This window comes from Acomys russatus, chromosome 2 (genome assembly GCF_903995435.1).
Source record: "Acomys russatus chromosome 2, mAcoRus1.1, whole genome shotgun sequence".
Classification (NCBI taxonomy): Eukaryota; Metazoa; Chordata; class Mammalia; order Rodentia; family Muridae; genus Acomys; species Acomys russatus.
In genome coordinates, this window is record NC_067138.1 from 95,557,287 (window position 1) to 95,583,010 (window position 25,724).

The following is a 25,724-nucleotide window of genomic DNA, read 5'->3' on the forward strand; positions in this document are numbered from 1 at the left end:
TTACTTATAATATTTTGCTTATTTATAAGTTTTAAAAACTGAAAGTTCAGTGTATGTCAGAAGTAGCAAGCATTAATAGGGCCATTATCAATGATAAACAGAGAAGGTGGCTGGTGGTCCCTGAGCACCAGTGTGGCAAGTCAGGGTGAGGAATAGCTCAGTGATGGGATTTTCATGCTCTAGGGCTAGGTTCTGCCTCTGCCCTGTAATGGTCCTTTCTCTTCGCACATGAAGGTCATTTGCTCTAATGCTTAGTATTCTATATTCTTCCCAGGCAGATTTGACATCTGGATGAAAACATAAATAAACAACACAGAAAGAAGTACTGTGCATATTTGGGGGGTGTCTGGAGTGAGGTTGACATTTCAAGGACAACTTGGAGGTAAACATGACTCACAGATCAGGAATCCAAGCCAGCCTTGATGTCATGCTTTATATGAAAGACTTTTTATTTATGAAGATCTCATTTAAAGAAAAAACACTGAACTGTATCCTAGGACATTTATTTCACCTCCCATAGACTAATGATGTGCAAACTGTATTGGATAGGTCTGAGAAGTCATTTGTAACATAGAACTAGTGTTTACAGTAGCTGAAGCAAAGGGTTGAAAAGACTCTTCTTTTGAAATTACAAGGGTGGGCTGTTAGCAGCTGGATGTGGAATCAGCTAAGCTGACTCTGTCCAGGTCCAGGATGCTACTTTCAGGGCAACTCTGGACCAACTTTATTTGCTAACCACACATTAAAAGTTATGAAATATTTACTTTCGTCTTTCTTGGCTGGTGCAAGCTACAGATCACATCTGTAACCAAATAAGTTTGTGAATCCTCTGTATTTCAGGCAAACAAATTCAGATTTATCCTTTTTATAAAGGAGAGGAGGAGATTACTGTTCCTTATCAGGAAGCCACATAAGTGCCGAATTGTATGCAGCCAGTAACGTCAGAATTTTTTTTGAGCCTTATGCTTTTGTGAGACTAATGTTGTGAGGACCATCTGTCTGCCTCTTGGAGACCATGCTCTTGCCGGCTTCTGTTGAAACAGTTCTTTCTCCCTAGAAAACAGCATGTTGATTTTCTAGGAGAAACTGCTGCTATCAGCTTTTAAATTGTGTTGGGGGAACTCAGTCTGTTGCAACCCATTTCATGGCCCCAGAATGTGGTGTTGGAAAGATATAGAATAGTTCTCAGAGTCTATCTAGCCCTCTGAAGACAGATTTGTACATTTTGAATTTACACTGTTATTTCAGAAATATTGAACTCATTGGCTTTTCATGTTTTCAGTTTTGCTTTGAACTCTGTGACTGAAGCCATACTAAACTGGGCTATACTGTGATAGAACCACATTGGCATGAGTTTACTGAAAGGCAAGAAAACATAATGGAGAAGTAGGGGTTATTTTAACTGAGATGCAGTTTTACTACATTCAAGCATGTTTAGTGATAAAAAATCAGGCTAACAAGACACACACACACACACACACACACACACACACACACACACACACACACACAGAAGAACAATCTGAAATTTCCAAAATAAAATTGATGTCTTTGCAGAAGCTGTGGTGGGGCAGAAATATAGTGCCCAATCTTCTCACTACAGAGCAAATAAGGAGGAAGGACTGTGGTACTCCAGTGCTCACTGCTGACAGAGGAAACATGGTTCTCTGTGCAGGTTCAACGTTTTCCTGACTTCGTCCCAGAGGTAAAGGTTAGTGCGTCTTCTTACGCATGTCCTAGCACATTAGCTCATTAATTGTTTTCTTTTGTTGAGCACCTTCTGCATGGTCAAACATCTCATTAGGTATTATAGTTTGTAAGTTGTGTGACAAAGTCTTATCTTCAAAGGAATCATTGGCAAATCCATGCATACTGATTTTATAAAAGAAATATTATACTATATGTATTTTATTAGAATTAATAATAGGCTTTATTCAAATGGCCTGCTTTTTTTCAACATAAGCCTGAAGGCATGACATTAAATCTTAATTCTGTATATGTTCTTAGATAGCTGAGGCCATAGTTTCAGGAACATGCATTTAACTCAATACAGGGAAAACAGAAAGCAACAATAACCTTAAAGGACAGTTCATTATCTTTCAAGGAGCCTTTGCTGAATTCTTTGGGCATAAGACAGACAGGGTTCATTTTGCTCTTGTTTTATGTGTAGCTGCTGTATATTAGGGAACTACATTTTTTTACTTTCTTGTGAAAGTTTCTTTAATATTTTTTGAGACACAGTCTGAGTATTTAACCTTGGCTTGTCTGGGATTTGCTAGATAAACCAGGCTGGCCTTGAACACATAGAAAGCCACCTGACTCTGCCTCCTAAGTACTGGGATTAAAGGCATGCACCACCATACACAGAGTTCTTGCAAAACTTTTAGCTTCTTTGTCAAAAATCAAATGGCCATATGTGTGTGGATTCATTTCTGGGTCTTCGATTTGATTCCATTTATCCACCAGCCTATTGCTGTGCCAGTACCATGCTGTTTTAATCACTGTAGCTCTATAGTACAGCTTGAGATCGGGTATGGAGATTCCTCCAGAGGATCTTTTATTGTATAGGACTGGTTTTGCTGTTCTGGGTTTTCTGTTTCTCCATACGAAGTTGAGAATTGATCTTTCAATGTCTTCAAAATATATTGTAGGTATTTTGATAGGGATTGCATTGAATCTGTAAATAGCTTTTGGTAAGATGGCCATTTTTACTATGTTAATTCTCCCGGTCCACGAACAAGGTAGATCCCTCCATCTTCTGATGTCATCTTCAATCTCTTCAGAGATTTAAAGTTTTTTTTTTCAAACAAGTCCTTCACTTGCTTGGTTAGAGTTACTCCTAGATATTTTATATTGCTTGTGGCTAATGTGAAGGGTGTAGTTTTCCTAATTTTTTCCTCTGTGTGTTTGCCATTTGTATATAGGAAAGCTACTGAGTTTTTTTAGTTAATTTTGTATCCAGCCAATTTGCTGAAGGTGTTTATCAGCTGTAGAAGTTCTCTGGTGGAATTTTAGGGGTCACTTATATACACTATCATATCATCTGCAAATTGGGATAATTTGACTTCTTCCTTCCCATTTGGATCCCCTTGATCTCCTTTTGATGTCTTATTGCTCTGGCTAGAATATCAAGAATTATATTGAAGAGATACAGAGAGAGTGGGCAGCCTTGTCTGGTCCCTGATTTTAGAGGAATTTCCTAGAGTATCTCTCCATTTAATTTGATGTTGGCTATTGGCTTGCTGTATATAGCCTTCATTATGTTTAGGTATGTGCCTTGTATTCCCGATCTCTCCAGAACTTTAAACATGATGATCTAGTCAATGGACAGGACATTCTCCACAGATGAGTGCAGAGTGGGGACTGACTTTCACATGAACTCTGGTGCCCCATATTGATCACGTCCCCTGGAATGGGAGGCCTGGTGGCATTCAGAGGAAGGATAGCAGGATACCAAGAAGAGACTTGATACCCTATGAGCATATACAGGGGGAGGAGAAACCCCTCAGTCACAGTCATAGGGGAGGGGAGTAAGGGGAAAATGGGAGGGAGGAATGGGAGGATACAAGGGATGGGATAACAATTGAGATGTAATATGAATAAATTAATAAAATATTAAAATAACCTTTTGAATCAAATTGAAGTTTTGGTTGGTGTGCATCCATGTGTGTGCATGTGTGTGTGTGTGTGTGTGTGTGTGTGTGAAACTAATGAAATAGTTACCAACTATTCTTCTTGTAACTTGTAGGAATCTGAATGAAAAAAACTAAAATTTTTGCAGTAATGTTGACACCACAGAAATCTGTACACATAGCACCTGGAAGGTGAATTGAGATAGCTCAGAGCCATGCTCTTTGAAGGCAGAAAGCCACAGCTGCTCTGCACTTCAGCCTTGTTTGCCTCCTGATAGCCCATCTGGATTACAATATACATTAGATGTTGTGGTGATGAAATCAAATAAAAATTAGAGGTTATCATATAGGACTTTCCCTTTTGAATGTCCAAGTACTTCAGTTGTGCTAATTATTAATATGAAGATATATATAAACCTTTGTCATAGGGAAATTCAGATGCCAACAGTACAAAACACCAACAGTACAAAAACTAATAATTTAAGTTCTGAAGAAGCACAAAAGAGAAGAATTTGCCACAGTGGGAAGACTTCATGCTCTTAAATAAAAATGACATTGAATTGTTCCTTTAACAATGAGAAGAAGCCAGTCGACTAGAGAAATGGGAAGTTACTAGTTGCTTTTTTCAGGTACCTACTGCTACATGATAAGGCACTCCCAGGTTTAGCAATTTTCTTCCTGAGTTTTTAGTCTGAATAGGACCTGGTGATGGCCGGTGTGTAGTGTGGCGTAAGGCCAATGGCTTTGCAAGTTGTTGAGCAGTTGGCCACTGCCTGGCAGATGATCTGGAACTGGAGACTTGCTTGCTTTGTGTTTTCCACAGCATGACAAATGAGTTGCAAGAGTGTATACTCCAAGAGACAGGATATAGAAGCAATGACTTCCTCAGGCCTGAAGCAGGAAGAAAAGCAGCAACACCTCGCAATCTGCCAGATTCAAGGAAAAGGAAGACAGACCTCCAAAAATGCAGCCAACCTCAACTGACTTTATCTGCAGAGAGAGAGAGAACTATCATTAATAATTGGCTAAATTCAGCAGCTGGCTGGAAAACATTTGTATCAAGCAGAAAAGCACGTAAGATGCTGTATTAGCGATTTTTCTGTTGCTGTGAAAAGACACCGTGACCAAAGCAACATATAGAATAAAGAGTTTATTTGGGCTTAAGTTTGCAGAAAAACAAGAGTCTGTCATGTCAGGGAGATAGGGCATCAAGCCGTGAATCCTGAGGACTCACATCCTGATCTGAAGCAGAGAATGACCTAAGAAGTAGCATGTGTCATTAAACCTTTTTTTTACACATTTTTATTGAAATATAAAATAATTCATATTACATCTTATTTGCTATCCCATCCCATGCATTCTCCCATTCCTCCCTCCCTCACGCTTTCACCCCATTTCCCTTCCCTATGACTGTGACTGAGGGGGACCTCCTCCTCCTGAATATGATGCTAGGGTATCAAGTCTCTTCTTGGCAGTCTGCTATCCTTCCTCTGAGTGCCACCGGGCCTCCCCATCAAGGGGACATGGCCAAATATGGGGCACCAGAGTTCGTGTGAAAGTCAGTCTCCAGTCTCTACTTAACTGCGGAGAATGTTCTGTCCCTTGGCTAGATCTGGGTGGGGGTTTGATGATGACTGCACATACTGTCCTTGGTTGGTGCCATTGATCGAGCAGAACCCCTGTTCCCAGTGACGTACGTCCTCCAGTACAGCCACCTCCTAAGCCCCTCCCCCAATGCCTCCCTAAACAGTGCAACCAACTGAGGACTAAGTGTCCAAATGGCTGAGACTATGGGGGCATCTCCTTCCAATGACCACAGTGGTGACCAGCAGTATGAAGAAATGACCTAAGAGAACCCGCTAAGGCATTCAGGTATTGAGAACTGCGTGGGTTTTCACCCTCCAGAAAACTGGCATAATAATATCTGTGCTCAGAACAATAAACACGGGGTGTCATGTGGAAGACTGACATGGGTGAATGGCCTTCCAAATGTGACTGTTGGTTGGGAATTTTGGGTATTTTTATGAGAAAGAAAATGGACAGAACTGGAAGAAGGAGACTAGAAAGCAAAGGATTGATTCCAGTGAAATTACATAGAGAGATTAAGACTAGCTTACCAGAAATATCTGAAATTATCATGAAAGAACCTGCATGGTCTTGAAGCACCCAGTTTGAATATGGGATTCATTCCTGATATGGAAAGGGAAACAAGTTTGAGAAAAGAGAGAGGATATGATAGGCTCACTGTAGCACATGTTTCATTGGAGATTCTTCCTAAACGTTTACTAATTAACTGAGTAATGAATACTGATGTCAGAGCAAAGTTGGCCACTAAACACTAAAAATTGTTATTATTAAGCTCTGGGTGTTAGTTGAAAGAAAAAGGATAAATGGAACAAAATGATTTTTTTTTTGAGAAGGGGTAGAAGGTCAAATTTGGGAACAAATCAATGTAAAAAATGAGAGTCAAAAAGTATAAATAAAGGAGTATTCATTGAAAAACCACCACAGAATCTGTTACAAGGCTGGGTTGATTACTAGTGCATTAATTTGCAAATTGTTTTTTAATGGTCCCCACGTTTAGTCACTTGTACACAAATGGGAAGGTAGGCTAATATTTTTTTCTAGCTTTCCCAATATTGAACATTTACAATGATTTTACAGAAGGACTGGCTTAATGTATGCAAATGCATGTGTTTAAAAATTACCTCAACCTTGGCATGGTGGATCGTGCTTTTAACCCCAACACTCTGGGAGGTGGAGGCTGGTGGGTTGCTGTGTGTTCGAGGACAGCCTGGTCTACAAAGTGAGTGTAGGACAGCCAAGGCTACACTTAGAAACCCTTTCTCGAAAAACAACAAAAACAAAGAAAAAATTACCTTAAGGTTATAATATCTTTCCCAAAGACTGTAAAATAGTTTATGTTCAACATGAATCAGTCATAATCTGTGTTCAGCTAAGAACAGTGGCTCGAAATAAATAGGCATCAGGCTGCAAAGTATGTTTTTTCAATTCCATTACCCAGCTGTGGGCTGCTGTGTAACAACTAGCAGCCTCTGCAGAGACACTACAGTGAGCAGCTCTGTAAGGATGAGAAAGCAGGGCAGGTATGGACTGTTGTTGGTTTGGGACACAAGAACAGTTAAAAGAGGCAAGGAATATGGTACCCAGGAGGGATAAGGCTGTTGGCTTGAACCTGCATTGGCAGCAGTTATAGACAATGCCAGACTTTAAAGTCCTTGTTTTGTAGTTCCATTCCAGAAAGTTCATCATCCATTCAAAGTAAGTGCCTACTGAGCTTTGCACCATATGTTCTAGTTGGCACTCGTCGCTGTCTTAGTTCTTCTAATCGTGAGCATTATTCTGTCGGTAAGGTGCACTACGCCTCTCAAGACCACCATATGAAGAGACTATTTAAGAGAACTCTATTTGACTCCAGATTTCATATTCCCTCCACTATGTGACAGGGTCTGTATAAGGTCTTTCTCCCTCTACTCCGATCACAAAGGGATGCATTTAGTGAGATTTAATTTGAACATTACAAATTTACCATTTAAAGCACGCAGTTCAATAATTTTCACAGTACTTCTACAGAACTGTGTAACCATCATCATATTTACTTGAGATGTTCAGTGTAAGAAAAGAAAATTTAGTCTTGTATAAGCAGGTGGTACTCACCCAATCAATTTTTTTGTAAGTAACTGAAAAATAGGTGAAGAAACAGAATCAGAATCAGATAGTTGTGCATGTGTGCTTTTGTGTGTGTGTGTGTGTGTGTGTGTGTGTGTGTGTATGTGTGTATTTCTGTCTGTCTGTGGTGGGGTGTGATATGTGAGTACAGATGTCTGCCAAGGCCAGAAGAGGCCATTGGATTCTCTGAAGCAAGACTTACAGGTGGCTGCGAGCTACCCAATACAGGAGGGGGAACCGAATTTGGAGCATACATATTTCTCAACAATTATTTGTTATAATTGATCTATACCTTTATTTAGCCCTGAACCATATATTTAACAACTGATTGAAAGTATAGAAAGGTGAAATTGATTTTTATATTTTCTTTTCTCATTTCTTAAATAATAATATTCCTACAGTCCAAAGATCTAAGGCAAACGATATTAAAAAACATGAATTTAACAACTAAGCAGAGCTTGAAAGCAACAATTTCCAAGTTTTCACTAGATCTTCAATTACTGTCATAAAGGAACTCATTTATTTTCTCTGACCCACACTGTTTTTATACATCAAGAAATGCTACAACACTTTCTACATGGAGAAACTGGCTTCTTGTGTGGCTTTTCTTTGAAGGTGTTTGGTCTGTTTTCTCAAGATAAGCAGAAGAATAGAATGATCCTGGAGCTTGTGTACTTTTGGAGCAAACAATTACCTCCCCAAGCTCCAATCTGCACATGTAAAATTAAGATCATCATCAGGCTTAAGATGCAGATGAATCTTATTCTTTAGTGGATGACAAGTTTCTGTTACTACTGAATGAGTGGCTGGATGAATCATTACTGAGTGAAGAATTTATCTAATTAGATGGGTTATTGGATATGTCTCCCTCACCCTGACAATAAAATTGGTGTCATTAGGGACATGGCTCAAGGCAGGCAAAGCACAATGGCCTGTATAAAATTGGGTAGGCCTTGAAATTTGCAGGCAAATGGATAGAACTAGAAATGATCATCCTGAGTGAGTTAACCCAGACCCGGAAAGATACACATGAGTGTATACTCACTTATAATTTGATACTAGCCCAACATGGATGTCTTCTGAGAGTCTTCATTCAGCAGAGGATTGGGATAGATGCTGGGTCTTGCTATTGGGACTCCAGGTGAGAGATGTATGGGCGAATAGGGACATAGAAGGACCCAGAGGTTCTAGAAACCTGACAAGAAGACCATCAAGGCTGGTGGATCTGGAACTGGGAGCTTGCACAAACTGTTGTACTAACCAAGGACAATGCATGCAGGACACTTAGACACCCTGTTCAGATCTAGCAATTGAACAGCACATTCTCCACAGTTGTGTGGAGAGCAGGAACAGACTCTGACATGAACTCTGGTGCCTTCTATTTGGCCACTTCCCCTTGGTGGGGAGGCCTGGTGGCACTTAGAGGAAGGGGAAACAGTCTATCTGGATGATAACTTAATAGGCTGTGATCATGTGGTGGGGGAGGATGTCCCCTTCTGCCACAGGCCTAGTGGAGGTGAATAGGGTGAAAGAGGGAGGGAGGGGAAAGAGGAAGATACATGTGAGGGGAAAGCAATGGGGGATGTAATTTGAAAAAATTATTTAAATAAAAAACAAGATTAAAAGCCATCTTATAAAAAAAAAGGAATTGGGTAGGTTGAGGAAAGAAGAGAACCAATGGAGAAGACAGAGTAGAAAATTGGTTTCCCATTCGGATTACCTATAAAATGCAAAGTATAGTCACATAGTTATTTCACTTCATATCCTTGAGCCTTCACTGAAAGTCTGAAAGCATTCCATGTAACAAGATTATGATGAAGACTGACTTTATGAGCTATAAACACATGTCATAGTGTTTTCTCCTTGTATTTAGGAAGTATGGGTTTCTTTCCTCTTCTTTCCTCTTCCCCTTTACGTGTATTAAAACCTTCACATCATTAATATTTTATAACATTAAGATAGAGGATCTGTTGGGTGCTGAGAGGAGCATGAGCCTCTCCAGGGATGAAGTCGCTTCCTGGCTGTCCAGTGCAGAGTGGTCAGCCTTGAAACCATGTGCAGGCAAACAAAAGTTCATCAGAAGATTCTATTTATCCATATTTGTATGCATTGGCACACACACACACACACACACACACACACACACACACACACACACACACCAACTATAATTAAAGAGTCTATCAACTTGAGAATTGGGGGCACAGGCAGGGTTGTAGAAAAGGTATCTAGGAAAGGCTACATGAAGGAAGGGAGATAGAAGTAATTTAATTATATCTCATTTAAAACATTAAAAAAGTTAGACAAGTACTTCTGATGCTCTGATCTGTAGGGGAATTTAGTAGGTGAAGTAAGTGCCACATATTAGGAAGCAGTAAAACAAGAGTGATGCTGAGGTGTAAATTCCCAACACACTGGTGATCAGGGATGAGCTACTAACTGTTCCAGAAACTTAGCTTTATACTTTTCAATAAATAAAATAAAATATCATGTATTAAAGAAAATAAAACATTAGTTTTTTTCTTTTAAAATAAGGAAAATAAGTCCTACATCACACAATTGTTGTAGGTATTTAACAAAACACTGCATGACACTGCAAATCATCTCACAAAGGACTCAGAACAAAGTTAAGTGTCCCATAACTATTAACTATTAATTTTTACTGCACTTTCTTCAACTGCAGTGTTAAATTCAGAATGACTTCCTAAAGTGGAAAATGGTTGTTTGGGGGGAAACAATGCACTGTAGTACAGATACTCAATCTGATTGGAAGTAACCAACAAATTAAAACCAATGGTCTGTAATATCAAGCATCCCACTAGACCTCTTGAAGTTAGAATGAACTCTAACTTATGAATGCCAGATGACACATTTTATGTTTTATATTCTTCTGGAGACCAATGAAAGCAACCAAAACCTTTATATTTAAATTCCCCTCCAGTTTTTATATTCATCAATAGTAATTAGGTTTTTAGTTTGTTTTATTGTTCATTTGTTTGAGATGGGTGATTAGTATCTGTATCAATGGGATTGAAGATTGCTACGGAACATTAACTTTAAATAATTGTAATTGGCAGTATTTAGAGATATTGTTTTCGCTAAGGCTCTGTTACTTGACAGTTGATGCTGACTTTACAATAATGGTTTCAAATGATGTAAAGTCTAGAGCAATGATCATCACAAATTCCATGTGAAGCAGCTTTGTTTTAATTGAGGGGCAGAAGGGTCAGTTGCTAAAGCATATGCAGAGATACGCTCTTCCTCTAGAGTACTTTCTGGTTGAAAACATACCAACAAACTCTGAAGTCCAGGCTGTCCAGAGCCCATGTATCTTGTAAAGTGGGAAAAACCACTGCACAATTCTGCTATTCTCGAAGCTTAATGAAATGCTAGCCGGCTACCCTGCTGTTCCCCCATATCTTATATTTCCAGGCCTTGCCACCTGTGCAACAAAAGCAAGCAATCTATTTAGAAGGCTGTTTTTCATTCTCTTAACTCTAAAGGTCTTTATTCTCAGCATGAGATTATTGCAACAACTTAACAAGCAGTGTTTTCTTCCCCCATTTTCCATTCTTTTCTTTTTGCACCTATGTCCTTTTAAGTCCGTTCAGGCCTTAGGGAAACATTTAGTACTTAAGCTTTGGTTTTTCAAGCTCAATCGTGTAGAAAATCTAACACAGAATGTGTGCACAAACGATAGCTTCACACAATAGCGACGAACAAATAGCACAAAGAGAAAGAAAGAATATGAGTGTTCAGGGAGCAAGGCTGCCCTTGAATTCAATTTTCCAACAGTCGACCTGATGCTTTCTCCCAAGATTCCCAGGTTTCAAATTGGTCATATATCCAGGGCCAGTTACCTGGACAATGGGGGAAAATCACAGTCAGTAATTATGATCTTGGTTACTAGGTTGTTAAGAGACTAATATTAATCCCCAAATTGTATGAGGAATGTGTTCATCTGGCCATAATTGTAGAGTATTCTCGAAAGCCTGTCCTAACAATGCTAATTGAACATGAATCACCCAGGGGATTATTTTTTCAGTTAGTGGGGTTGACAATTTTTTTAGTCAGCTCAGGATGGTTTCTCCAGAACAGGAGTAACAACAGGACACAAACATAAAGACACGGATAGAGATTTTTATGTTGTATTAGGTGGACTAGTAAGTGTAAAGATAGTTCCTACACTGACTGGTGGGTAATGGTTATTAATACCACATAATTACATTCAATGAAAAATATACTGAGATTATTACAATCAAGAGATGATAATCCTGTTTTCACAAAATATATTCACACATTAAAATTTTATCTTTCACGGTGAACTGTTTATATGAAGAAATCAGTTGCCTTACTCTGCCAATCTCCCTTGACATCAAAGTAGAGAAACTAGATGCCTGGGTTGTTTTGTTTTGTTGAAAGGAAAGAAGACAGATAGCAAGTGCCAAGCCATTGTGGCAGTGCGTGGCTTCAGAAATAAGACACAAGACCCGTGAGCATGCGCAAGCTTCTTTCTCAGGGCTGTGCTTCGTGTTTGCAGTGAGGACTAGCCCACTCCCTTTGGTCCTGTCCAATGGCCTGCTTATTTCATCACCCTTGGCTAATGGGTAAATATGGGAGCAAAAAGTAAATTTTGTCTGAGAATAGGACACAGAGAGACCCTGTCTCAAAAACAAAACAAAACAAAACAAGATTCATAGACAGTAATAGGAAAAGAGGTAATTTTATTGGGACTAACCATGTTTTCTACATAATTGGTCAAAATTACAACATTCTCACAATACTTATAGCTCCTGTATGAGAAAAGCATAAACCAAGTGTTTGTTTTATCTATTAATATGGGCTATATTTTATTTGTCTCTATTATTTATAGTGGCCATTAGCCATCGTAACAGTAAGGAAACATATGACTGATGAAATAAATAAGTCAAAAACCTTGAAATAATTAAGAAAAATATTTCCCTGAGTAGTTGTATTAAGATATGTTGTATGTATTATATCAAAATTGTCAAAAATAATTTCTATACACATATAGCTTGAGTTGTCTATCACATATATTTAAAGAGTTAGGTAAGCTTTCACATCACTTGTCCTTACTATGGAGAAGATGGGCGTAGATACTTCAGAGGGCTCTTTCTCTGAACAACTCTACTTCTGAGCAACACAGCATTCTTAGATGACTTTATAAGAAACAGTTTAGAACCATCAGTTGCTTTCTTATTAAGATATTCAGCATACCTTTTATGGTCAATACTCTACTTCCAAATCAAAACGGTCACATATTCATCAAGGTGAAGGTAGCCGATTGGATATATATGTATATATGCGTATATATTAAAAGTATGTATAACTGTGCTTCATATTCTTATTTCTAGCTTGCTCAAAGTATTTTGTGTATCCATGCATATAAATTAGTTTACTGGTTTATAAATGTTGGATCTCTGAGAATTATCTTTATCTACTTTCTATTTTTAAGCCACAGTTATGAGTTTGTCATACTATTCTTTCCATTCTAGTTAAAAATATTCATCATGTAAACAACTTTCTTTTTGTATATTTTCCATATGGTCTTAACTCAGTGTCCTAACCTCAATACCATGGCTTTAACCAATAGTCTGTCTCTATTGTATTAAACTTCATTTTGTAGTCCACACTGATTCTAGACCAATAATTGTAAAACACAGGAATTGTTTTATTGAAATAAAACTTTACTGACACTCTACAGGTATACAATCAGGTCCAAACTCCTCAGTGAGTTCATGGTCATAAGCCCTAACTTCTTTTTTTTTTCCTATACATAACTTTGTTTATTGAGTACCGTTATACAGAAAAGTTAAATGCCCATTTCAAAGGCCATAAAATCTTTCAGTAGCATTCAAAGTCCACCATGATCTGGTCCTACTCACTCTAATTTTTCAAAGTTATTATATATTATTCCTCTAGTGGAATACTTCGTAATCACCTAAATGGTTTTATTCCACTTTCAAAGATTGTGTGTGTGTGTGTGTGTGTGTGTGTGTGTGTGTGTGTGTGTGTGTGTATGTGTAATTAAACATGCAAGCAGGCCTTTTCTATCTGTGTAGGTGGACTTTAGCTAAGCGTGTTTCTTTAATTGAAAATGCCTATCCCAATCCCTAACACTACTTTACGGTCAGCTGAGCTTTTGGAAGTCTTCTACTCTTCTAGTCAGAAACTCTTTATTCTTACAGAGGTAAGAGTGCAGATTTGGCGTTGCCTGACAGTCCTTTAGGGGCAGATAATACATTTCTATGTTGATTCTTTCTAGAAGACACTACTAGGTTCAGCAAAGTCAAGTAATGGTTTTTACTTCCTAGCTAAAAGTCTTCAGCCAGCCTCTGTGGCACACACCTATAATCCCAGCACTCAGGCAGGCAGAGGCAGGCAGATCTCTGTGAGCTCAAGGCCAACCTGGTCTACAAAATGACTCCAGAAAAGACAAGACTGCACAGAGAAACCCTGTCTGGAAAAAAAACCAAAGCAAATAAGTCTTCAATAAAGTGGTAATTAATACTAAAATTTCATTTCCATTGAGATCTCAACCATTGTTAAGCTGTGCCACCCTTTTCACATTTAAAAAGCCCTAACTTCTTCATGCACTTTGTACTCTCATTGTTTTTCTCCAAACACATTTTATATTTTATTGACTTTGTGTTTACCTTTTTGTTTTCCAGTATTGACTCTTTATATTTTCCCCAGATCATTTATATGCATCCTTCAAAGCCTTTTAAAATACCACCTCCACACAGACTACCTTTCTTTATTCCTCCAGACAGAAGGAGTAACCATTTAGTCTCTTCATAAGTTTTAATAATTTAAAAACTTGTATTCCTTATCATATGAATGAATTCCTCGAGAGAATGGGCTTGATTTATGTATATTTTCACCACCTAATTCACAGCGACTACTCAGTCAGCATTTGTTGAATGGATGGGGAGTGAAACGAAACTAGTTGCTCAGCATTCGAGGGTCACGAGGGAGCATAGGCTACTTCCCTCTTGACCATCCACAGACATTTTATGCTGCCCTTTAAGAATAATGGTATTGTCTTCTGTGGTTTTCTTTTTTTGGTAGAGAACTCAAAAGTTTAGGAAATTTATTATTCTTCTTTCTCTAAAATTTAACAGGATTTAAATGTGATTAAAAGGATGGGTTTGGTGATCCAATTCTGGCCCTGTTATTCACAACATCCCTCCAAGATATTGGGTGTTTTGGAGGCTTTAACTTATTCACTTCTGAAATGTTAGCTATATAACTAATATATATTATGAGTTAAGGCATGTAATGCAACCAGAACTGTGTGTGTTAGTCAATATATTTTAGCAATTAAAGCTATTGGTTGTAGACCACAACAATCTAGGACTTTGTTGTCAGTGACTAGTGAATCTTACATATACAAAACTATTGAGGTTTTAATCATGAGAAATAAAATATACATTGTTATCTATTTCTTTATGACAATGTTCTCATTTAAGTAGATTTTTAAGGGTTGGTATATGTATCAGCATTTGCTATCATGTTAGAGGACCTGAGTTGGTCCATGGGACCCATGAAGTATTCTACAAGTTGCCCTCTGACAACCACTCAAATGCCTGGACATACAACTTTCCCTGCCTACCCCACCCATAAATACATGTAATAAAAATTCTAAAAGTTTTAATGAGATTTACCAGAGAAAAAGTTATGGACAGGCTCATATGTTGAAATCTTGCCTATAGCTGGTGTTGCTATTTTGGGAAACCATGAGAAATATAGGAAGTGAGGCTGATTAGAGAAAGTAAGCCACTGCCACCGTGTCTTGGGAATTCATGTCTTGTTTAGGCCCTTCCTCTGACTCTCTGAGCTTTCTGGCCAAGCTGAAGTGAGCAGCATTCTCTGTCATACTTCTCTGTCAGCATGCTCTGCCTCACAGCAGCCTCAGAATACTTGAGACAGCTGACCATGGACCATGGACTTGGCAACCATGAGCCCAAATAAATGTCTCCTCAATTTAAATGCGGTCTACCTGGCATTTGTTGCAGAAATGAACATTTTATGGATATAGGTCTTTTCCCATCATGACCACAACTTCCAACTCAGGTCTATGCTGAAGATTCTCTCTCTGTATAAGGGCAAGTTGTAAGAGGCACAAAGATAGAATGAAACAAAAGTCTAAGATCCTACCAGACTTGGTACAAATAGCTTACTCTAGGAAAGCACTCAGGATGAAAAGGTTAAAATATATCCATTATTGACAAGAAAAGTCAAAGTGGAGGCATGAGAGATACAAAGGGAAGAAAAGGTCAGTATATATAGGCCAAGGAATTGCCTGTCTATCAAAGGCATGAGCATTGCTCTTATTAGATCACTTAAGGTACACTTTGACTATTATTTGTTATTTCTTATACAAAAGTCTAAAACCACTATTAATATACCTATTGCCTTCACCTATCAAATGATGCTTACCAAATGTGATTGCAATGGGTGGAAAGATATTATGCAACAGATGTACTCATGTTTTATTGGTGGTAGACATAGCAGGTTGGAGGAAAGGGTTGTAAATTCTATTGTTTATCTTCAGCGGCCCATTTTAACACTGAAGCAATGACTCTGTGACAAGAGAAGGCTTTTAGTGCTGTGCTTTAATATATTTTGAGCATATAATACAGTTTTATTTATAATTCAAAAGAACATTTAGTGATTCTATGTCAGAACTTTTATCTTCTTTATCCCTAATGTAAGTTGACTCTGGAAATTAGTGTTTTTCTAGAGAATTACTGAGAACAGGGGTGAATGGTCTCTCTCTCTCTCTCTCTCTCTCTCTCTCTCTCTCTCTCTCTCTCTCTCTCTCACACACACACACACACACATCCATATCCATTGGAAAAGCTTTAATCATTAGAAAATGTTCTATATACCCATCATCATTGTAAAAGAAGAAAAGTGTTTTAAAATAGAGGGTTTCATTGGGTATCCCAGAATGACCTCAAACTGGTTATGATCACTGCCTATGATCCTTCTTGCCTCAGCCAGGATTCAGATATGTATCATTATGCTTAGCTAAAATTCCGACTGTGGACCAATGAGTGAAATAATGACCACTGACTTCCGTGATCTTGGTTACCATCTGTCATTCTCCTTTTAATAGGTGATTTCTCTCACCGATGCAAAGATGTTGCTGCTGACGTGATAGCAAAGTCACACTGTATAATCTTCTCTCTTCCAAATGCATTCTTGAACTCATGGAATTTTCAGTCAAATGGATGGAACTGAGTGAAGCAACCCAGGTGAAGGAAGGCGAACGCCATGCTCTCTTACTTATTTGTGGATGTTAGCTCTGACTCTTTAGATTTGAGTATATAAAGTATCTAAAGAAGCTAGGAAAATGGAAAAGAACCATAATGGGAGAGGAGAGGAGGAGCTTCAGGGAAGATAAGAGTAGAACTCAGGTGCTGTGGAGGAAGAAAGGGAGAAAACAGGTGAGGGGACTGTAAGTAGAGATGAGGAAGTGAGGGTGATGCAGAGGGAAGTGAAGAGATACCACCAAGGATATGTGAGAAAGTCACAGGACAGCACCTTATTTTATAAGCTTACTTAAAATTATATAATGTATGTGGTGTGTGTGTGTGTATCTGTGTGTGTGTGTGTGTGTGTGTGTGTGTGTGTGTGTGTGTGAGTAGTTTATACAGTTAAACCATATAAGATGATAATATTCTCCCTGAGAACAACAGACTACTTTCTTAATGTTCTGTTGCTGTGAAGAGGCAACAACCCTTATAAATGGAAACATTTAATTGGGACTGGTTTACAGTTTCAGAGGTTTAGTTCACTGCCATCATACTGGGAAGCATGTGGCATGCAGGCAGACATGGTGCTGGCGAAGGATCCACAGACAGCGGGAAGAGAGAGACACGGGGCTTGGCTTGAGCATTCGGAACCCCAAATCCCACACCCAGTGATCCATTTCCTCCAACAAGACCACAACTTCTCCAATGAGGCCACACCTCCTAATTCCTGTCAAGTAATGCCACCCTCTAATGACCAAACATTTATATATATGAGTGTATGGAGGCCATTCCTGTTCAAACCACCACAACTATCCACTAAACCCCCAGCCAGTCATGGGAAGTTTTCTCTTAAGTTATTGATCAGGGGCATCCAAGAGAATCCCCAAATGATATAGATCATTGTCATTACGTGCCTCTCAGAGCTGGATGGTAAGACACCTTTGTTGAAGTCACCACACACTGCAGACGTAGGACTTGGAAGAATCTGTCTTGAACGGATCTGGAAATGTCTTCTGTAAGATCACGTCCTCATAGTAGCTGAAGGTGACAAGTAGGGTGCAAAGAAGTTATGGAATCAATTGTAATCTTCAAATCATGGAATTTGCAGGAAAGTGGATGGAACTGAGTGAAGCAGCCCAGATGAAGGAAGACAAATGTCATGCTTTCTCACTTATTTTAAAAATAAATAGCTGGGCATGGTGGCACACACCTTTAAGCCCAGCCCTCCGGAGGCAGAGGTAGGTGGATCGCTATGAGTTTGAGGCCAGCCTGGTCTACAAAGCAAGTCCAGGATAGCCAAGGCCACACAGAGAAACTGTGTCTTGAAAAACTAAAAAATAAAATTAAATAAATGAGTAAAATAAAATAAAATAAAACTTTAAATGTTATTTTAATATTTTTCCATATAATATGATTTGATCATGTTTATTTCCCACTCCTCCAATTCCTCCTACTCCCTCTCCCCTGCCACAATTTTATGTTTTTTTTTTTTTATCATCTCTTTAAAAAAAAACTGCACAAAACCAAAACCAAACCAAAGAAACAAAAACCAATTAAGTAACAAACAAAGAGTGAATCCAAAAGCCCACAAGAAAACCCATGGAGTTTGTTTTGTGTTGACCAGCTCTTCCCAGGCATGGGACATGCCCTGGAGTGTGGTTGTTAGGCCCAGGGACACTCCATTGGAGGAAACTGATGTCCCTTTGCCTGCAGATAACAACTGCAAATAGGAAATTGGTTAGGGGTGGGACCTCAGGCTCTCTTCCCCTCCCAGTGCTGAGACCCATGCAGTGCTTGTTTGTGCTGCCACAGACTCTGAGAATTCAGATGTGCATTGGCCCTCTTCCAGGACGCTGTTGTAAGATCTTAAGAATTGACATCCTAGGATAAAATAGTCACTAAAACAAGCGCTTTGTTACACGAACCCCATTTAGAATGTTCGGTCTGGATGCTGATTTTGCCTGTAAACTTTCTCCATCCTCTCTCCAGGACAGGTTAGGAGAGATCATCTTACTTTGAACCACTAGGAACCCTTTCATAATTCCTGTCTAGCACATCCTTCATCACTCTGTACTTCATTTTTAAACATCTGCTTCCTTTGCTAGATGTAGAGCTCATTGGGTGAAGAGTGCCTTTTTCTGGTCCCCCAGGATGTGGCTGAGACAGGCTGTAGGGCATTAGTTAGTGAATGTTTGCTGTAGAAGTGAATGGCAGAACACAGGCATTAGGTGTACAGGTGTTGAGTTCTGGCTCTTCCGCCAATTAATAGCAAGGTAACAATCTGCTACGCCTGCTTTGCTATCTATGTAATGAAAATTCCAATTCCATACAATTTCAGTGAGGTTAAATGCACAAACATATGAAAAGGGCTTAGCCTTTTCCAAGGCACACAGCAAACATTTCTTGAATTTAATTAGAGCTGTCACCGTTGCTATCAATGTCATGAAGAACAGATTCTAAGTTCTAGACTGTTTATCTTCCTCTTCCTGCTGCTTAATATAAGTCTGTTTAAAAAAAAAAATAAGATGGTTATAGTGAAGGATTATAACAATTAACCTTGCCAGCCAAACATTAGGGTGAGTTGATATTTATTTTCCTTTATTATTTCTAGCATATTCCCACTTTCTACCTCCCTGCAGAGTGTGTGTGTGTGTGTGTGTGTGTGTGTGTGTGCGTGTGTGTGTGTATACCATACACAGGTATATATTTCCTCACTATGGAGAGATATTAAAAATATCAGCTCACTGGACTAGAAACAAATGCAGCTCAAGCTTAGTGAGGTAGAAAGGCAAGAGCCTCCTTTGAAGAATTAGATCAATATAAGCAGCAGTTATGGAGAGAATGGAGAGTGGTTTCCACATCCTTGTTTTCTTACCAACTGACCAGACATGAAAGATGAAACCCAGGATCTGGCAAGGGCTCTCCTTCAGAGCTCTCTCCAGAGACTTCCACACTTTCAGACTGTTGGTTCAAGAGGCACACTTCGTCCTTTTTATTAAAGACATGATCGGGGTAGATTTTATTTTTTCTGTAGGAGATTTAATTTGTCAGTGAGCTATAGCTTCAGGTTGGCCATCTGGAAAAATAAACTCCTCAAGAGCCATGTAATTTGTCCTTTGTCTGGTTTCAGGCTGTAGATCTGAGGGGTTCCTGTTGAGCAAACAGCAAGCAGGCGCTCTCCTGGCTCCTGGAAGTTCCCTCCTCTCTCCTAGGGCGTCTCGCTAAGTTACAACTTAACAAATGGTCTGCATTATTGTAACGCCTCTATTGACACTATCTATATATAAACCTAATTTTCAATCTAACCAAGCAGCTCTCATTTTCTAGTTAGGGGCCGGTGCCATATGGACTAAAGCCTGAGGTCAGGAAAAGAATATGGCCTGGGGTGCAGGCCACTCCACCAGCTGTGCCCTTGCATGGAAGGAGAGGGGTGACAGGAGGAAACCATACTCCCTCTCAACTCATAATGTGTCCTTTCTCCCCAGCCTACCAATTTCTTAGCCTGGCTGCTTACTAAATGTCACAGGAGACAATTCTCATGTTTCCCTAAAACTAATTGCTATTTTTCCCCAAAGCCTAAATATCAGGTCGCCTTTATTTGAGCACAGCATGAAGGAATTAGAGCTTGGCAAAGGCAATCTCCAAAAGCTGTGTGCTCAGAAGAAACCAGTTTCTGATAACTTGTACTTCTTTCAATTCTGAGACAAGTTGCAGGTTCATTTTCCATTTTCTTTCATGAGAAAGCGATAAGAAGGAACTTGGTTGTGGTCAGCATGTGAGCTTCAGAGCCTGATAGGCTTTCTACTTTGTTAGCTAAATCATCTTGTTTGAAGTATCTGACCCAGTAAATCTCACCTTTTGCATCTGTATAATGGGGACACCGTGACTCATGGTGTATCTCTTTGGAAAGATTCTGAGATCTTGCAGGCAAGATGATCTAACATAAAGTCACTTGTTTTTTTTGAGGTTTACCCTGCATCTTCCCCTATACGGTGCAAGGTTTTTAAATATGATAATGACTATTTTAAGAAGTCACATCTGTGGCAGCAATGAAGCCAAGCAATCTGTAACTACTAGAGAGAGGAACTGTTGAAACACAGACAGGCTAACACAGTCCCAGCTTTGCTTGTATTTCCAAGGTTTAAACCTCAATTCTCAGATAATTTGTTCACCAAACTCTGTTGGTTGATTGTCAGATTGTGTATTCATCAAATCTACAAAGATTGTATCTGACTGTCTTAGTGTTTGGGCTATGGTTTAGTAACTTCATGATATTTCTTAGTCTTCGTGGGACAGGGTTTACAGAATAGGTCGGGATCCTTACTTATTTCCCTTAATGCTGTCTTTTACTTCTCTATCTAGCTCTAGGGAAATCAGTTACCTTAACAGATTCACCACAAAGACTCATGAACAGTCACACCTCCGTTAGTTTGCTAGGGCTGTGCTCACAAAGAATCACAAAACTGTGGCTTAAGGAGTAAATACTGCCTGTCTCCCAGTCATGGAGAATTGAGGTATGAGATCCAGGTATGGACAAGGAATACCTCTTACTCAAGAGAGTGAAGGAAGTATCTTCTAAGTCAATCTCCTTGGTATGGAGGTTACCATGTTTTCCCTGGTCTTTGTGTATTGTATTACATGTATACCTAGTTCTGTGGCTATTTTTTCTTGTATATAAGGGCACCAGTCATAACAAACAAGGGCACACATTACTGACCTCTTTCAAACCAAGTTTCCTTGTAAAAATGCTATCCTCCACATAATTCCACATTCTGAGGTAGTGGGAGACAGGTCTGTGATGTGTGCAAATTTTGGGCTACACAATTTAATCCATTACAAATATTGGTGGGAATATACTTCGTTCCAAAGTTTAATGTGTGGACTGAATTAGAATAAAGGAAGTTATCAGTCTCCATTTCTGACCTTAGGGCATCTTTAATGGCTTCCATTATTTTACTCTGCCTCCTTTCACTCCACCAAAGCCAACAAACTTTAGTTATTTCCTCACAAATTCTTACTTGACAACCTCTGTCCCCTTGCATCTTTTTCCTTTTTAAAAATTGTTTATTTATTCACTTTACAACTCAGTCATAGCCCCACTCCCTCATCTCCTCCCAGTTCCACCCTCCTCTCCCCCTTCCTCAGAAAAGGGGAGCACCCCACCCAGCCCCCCCAGCTAATCAAATCACATCAGGACCGAGTTCCCCCTCTTCCCCTGTGGCTTGGCAAGGCTGCTCCCTTGCTTCATGTTAGACTTTCCAGGGGAGAGTGCTGCTTCCTTACCCTGAAAGTCATCCTCCCAGAATAGCCTTTCCATGTGACAAAATGCCAGATGAACAGTTCTTCTGTTTTACACATTTTTAAATAGTCAGTGACAAGATGTCTCAACTTCTGCATTAGTGACATTTTGTGGAGGCTAACTCTTTGATGTGGAGAAATATTCTGCGCCCTGGAGGATATTGAGCAGAGTCTCTGACCTCAACACAAACATTCTAACATCGTTCCTCTTGTTGTGACAAAAAATGTTTTCAGATATGGATGAATGTCTCTGAAGGTGGGTGGCAGAATCTCTAGTTTTTCAAAAATAGCTGAGCTAATTAATGTGGACATGCTATCTGGTCTAAAGGGACAGAAGTGGTAGTTACTGGGATTTTTTCTAGTTAATTAATTAATTTATTCACTTCACAGCCAGTTTGTAACCCTTTTCTTCCTCTCTCCCTAGTCCTCCCTCCCCCTCCCCTCTTCCTCAGAGAAGGGGAGGACCCCCAAGGGTAACAACCCACTCAAGTCACAGCAGGACTAAAAGCATCTACTCACACTGAGGCCAGACAAGGCAGCCCAGCTAGGGGAGTGGGGTCCAAAGGCAGGCAACAGATAGCTTCTATTCCCATTGATAGAGAACCCACATGTTGAACAAACTATACATCTGCTACATATGTGTAGGGGGCATACGCCCAGCCCACACATGCTCTTTCATTGGTGTTCAGTCTCTGTGAGCTCCCATCAGTCCAGGTTAGTTGATTCAGTAGGTCTGCTTGTGGTGTCCTTGAGCCCTGTGGCTCCCCCAGTCCTCCCACTCTTCTACAAAGCTCCACACTAGGCCTATTGTTTGCCTTTGAGTATGTATCTGTTTCCAGCAGTGGCTGGGTGAAGCCTCTCAGAAGACGGTTTTGCTAGCCTCCCATCTGCAAACATAGAATTGATATTGTCAGAGGTTGGCTCTTTCCTATGTGGTTGGTCTCAATTTGGGCCAGTCATTGGTTGGCCATTCCCTCAATCTCTGCTCCATCTTTATTCTTATACATCTTGTAGGCAGGAAAAATTTTGGGCCAAGGTTTTTTGGGTGGGTTATTTTTCCCTTCCCTCCACTAGAAGTTCTACCTTGCTACAGGAGGTGGCAACTTTAGGATCCACATCCCCAGAGGCTAAGAGTCTTAACTAGAGTCATCTCCCATAGACTCCTAGGAGCCTCTCCCATCCTGGAGATGCTCCCATTTTCCATTCTCTCTCAACTGAGGCATTTCTAAGTGCATCTGATATAATATAAAACACCTTTTCCTCCTTTCTAGAAGATGTTATCTTCTAAGAATCACTGTCTTACCATCAAAATTGGTGATGAAGTTATTTTACTAAGGATGACAGAGTGAATATACCCATGTCTTTGGTGACCATTGTCTAATCACTAAACTACCTGGGAACTTTAAACTCGTTTTAGGAGAGGACACATACTGTTGTTAGGTCCATTTTAACTTGGGTATTCTGTCAATTATGGGGTTAGGTTATTGTAACACACCACATGCAACCCAACAGGACATGACAATAATTTTTTTCCTTTACTTGTTTTAGCCAATAAATTATAACTGTAGCTTTAAGAAGATAAAATTCACATTTAAGAAGTTGCACCATTTGTACTGATGTTACAAACTTGGTGTAAAAGTTTTTGTTTACTTACATGAAAGCCTCATTCTTTCACTCTAAGCATGAGTAAACCAAGTCTTGGCAGTAAGTCTCAGGCGGTGGCGTCTAGTTAGTATGCTCACTTCCAATGAATAGAAATGCATCCCTGACTTTGGCGTTATTGCGTAATTCCTCAATCAGGGGAGACAAATCAAACTTCTGAGCACGACTCCGACTCATTGTCCTTGTCTTTGTAACATTGATGCCCGCTTGATGCTCCTGATCATTCTTTCCCCAAGTCTCTGTTCTCTAAATTCGTGACACTGCAATTCTTTGGTTGTTTTCCTGCGTTCATCAACATTTTTTTCCTGCTTCTCTCTCTTTTTTTTCTCTTTTGGAGAAAGGCGATTAAGGGGAAATTATACGTTTTGGTGTCAACTGAGCATTATATGCTATTACATTGCAATATATAGTAACACTATGTTAAAGTGCACATTTCCCCATTCTGTGGATTGGGAGATAGTGTTCACCCACAGGGGCTGTGCCCGGAATGACTGAGGAAACAGCTGGCAGACCGGAGGCACACAAGAAGATTCTCCTTGTTTCGCTTTTTCGAGACAGAGTTTCTCTGTGTAGCCTTAGCTGTCCTGGACTCTTTTTTTAGACTAGGCTGGCCTAGAAATCACAGAGATCTTCCTGCCTCTATTTTTCTGTCTTCTGAGACTATAGGTGTGCACCACAGTGCCTGGCAGATTCTCCCCTTTTAATAGTTGTACCAATGTGGATATTCTTTAAACCTCTGCTTTCAACCACCATTTTCAACAAATTGCCAATTTGAAACTAATGACATCATACAACTTCAATTTAATTCTACAATGTGTCTCAAATAAGTTGTGTTGGTCTCTTCTTGGTGTTTTCTTACAGAGACTAATGCTCACTTAAAAGAAACATTCTCAAATAAAATAAATTTTACTCAGAAACTCATTTTATACTTTCATGATTTTACTTAATAAATTTAAATTATAGACCTATAAATGCGTGAAGCGTCAGTGTATACAGCATGTTAAGCAAGGCCACCTCTGATGGGCTGAAGTTTACATTCCATGCTTCACTATTTACCATGAGCAAGACATGTAAGCTCTGTGGGCCTATTCAGCAGTATGTAAACACAGTTGTGAAGCATATGTATGGTGTGTATCAAATGAATGATATACTTTTCGAGGCTGTAATCAATGCTAGAGAACGTTTTAATTGTTAAAACAAAGTAAGCACGTATATAGCATAGTTTCCAGCTCGCCGTTTGTAAACTGTAGTAACAAATAAATTATATACAAAAATTCAAAGCAAAGAAAAAATGGAGAAAGAATAAGAAACATTAAGTATATGCACGATAGCATGCTGGTTATTTATTATGTATAAGGATCAAACTGGCCATTCAAGAATGATTGACTGAAGCTTGGATGGGGTAAAGAAAATAATACTAAATCAAGATAGCATACCTAGGCCTGTCCCTGGCCTTGGACACATGATTTCATCTTTAGTTAGTATTGGTTACCTATAAATATTGGATGTCACACATTTCACTGGATGTAGTCATGATGAAAACACTGGAAAGTGACATTATTTCCTGTAGGCAACACAGGATCATGTTCAGCTAAATGACATCCTAGCTGGAATTCAAAGATCTCCCCCAAAGCACATATGGAAGAGGGTGTAAACCCCGGCAATTGCCAATTTCACTAGCAGTATGTTACTGTAGACTATATGTTGTGTTTCTCTTTCTGGGGTAACGTGAGGAGATGTCTATAAGCCCTAGATAGGGCATCAACAATAGACCAGTGTAATGATTTGACTCATGTGTAGCTGGCTGAGCCAATGAGCTTCTTGGACTACATACAGAAGCTTGGGCGGTAGATTTCTTACAAGCGCATGGGAGACTCAAAACCATCTACATCAAAGAAAAACCCATTCCAGTGGGAGTGATGATTCAAGACAGAAAATGCAGGGAGCTCCATGCCCTCCCTCCCTCCCTCCCTCTCTCTCTCTCTCTCTCTCTCTCTCTCTCTCTCTCTCTCTCTCTCTCTCTCCCTTTCTCTCTCTCCCTCTCTCTCTCTTCTTCCCGCTCTCTCTCTCTCTTTCACACACACACACACACAAGGAGTTAGTTGCTGCTTTTATAATTTTATAACTTTGGAGAGGAGCCATGTGAATTCTCTAACTT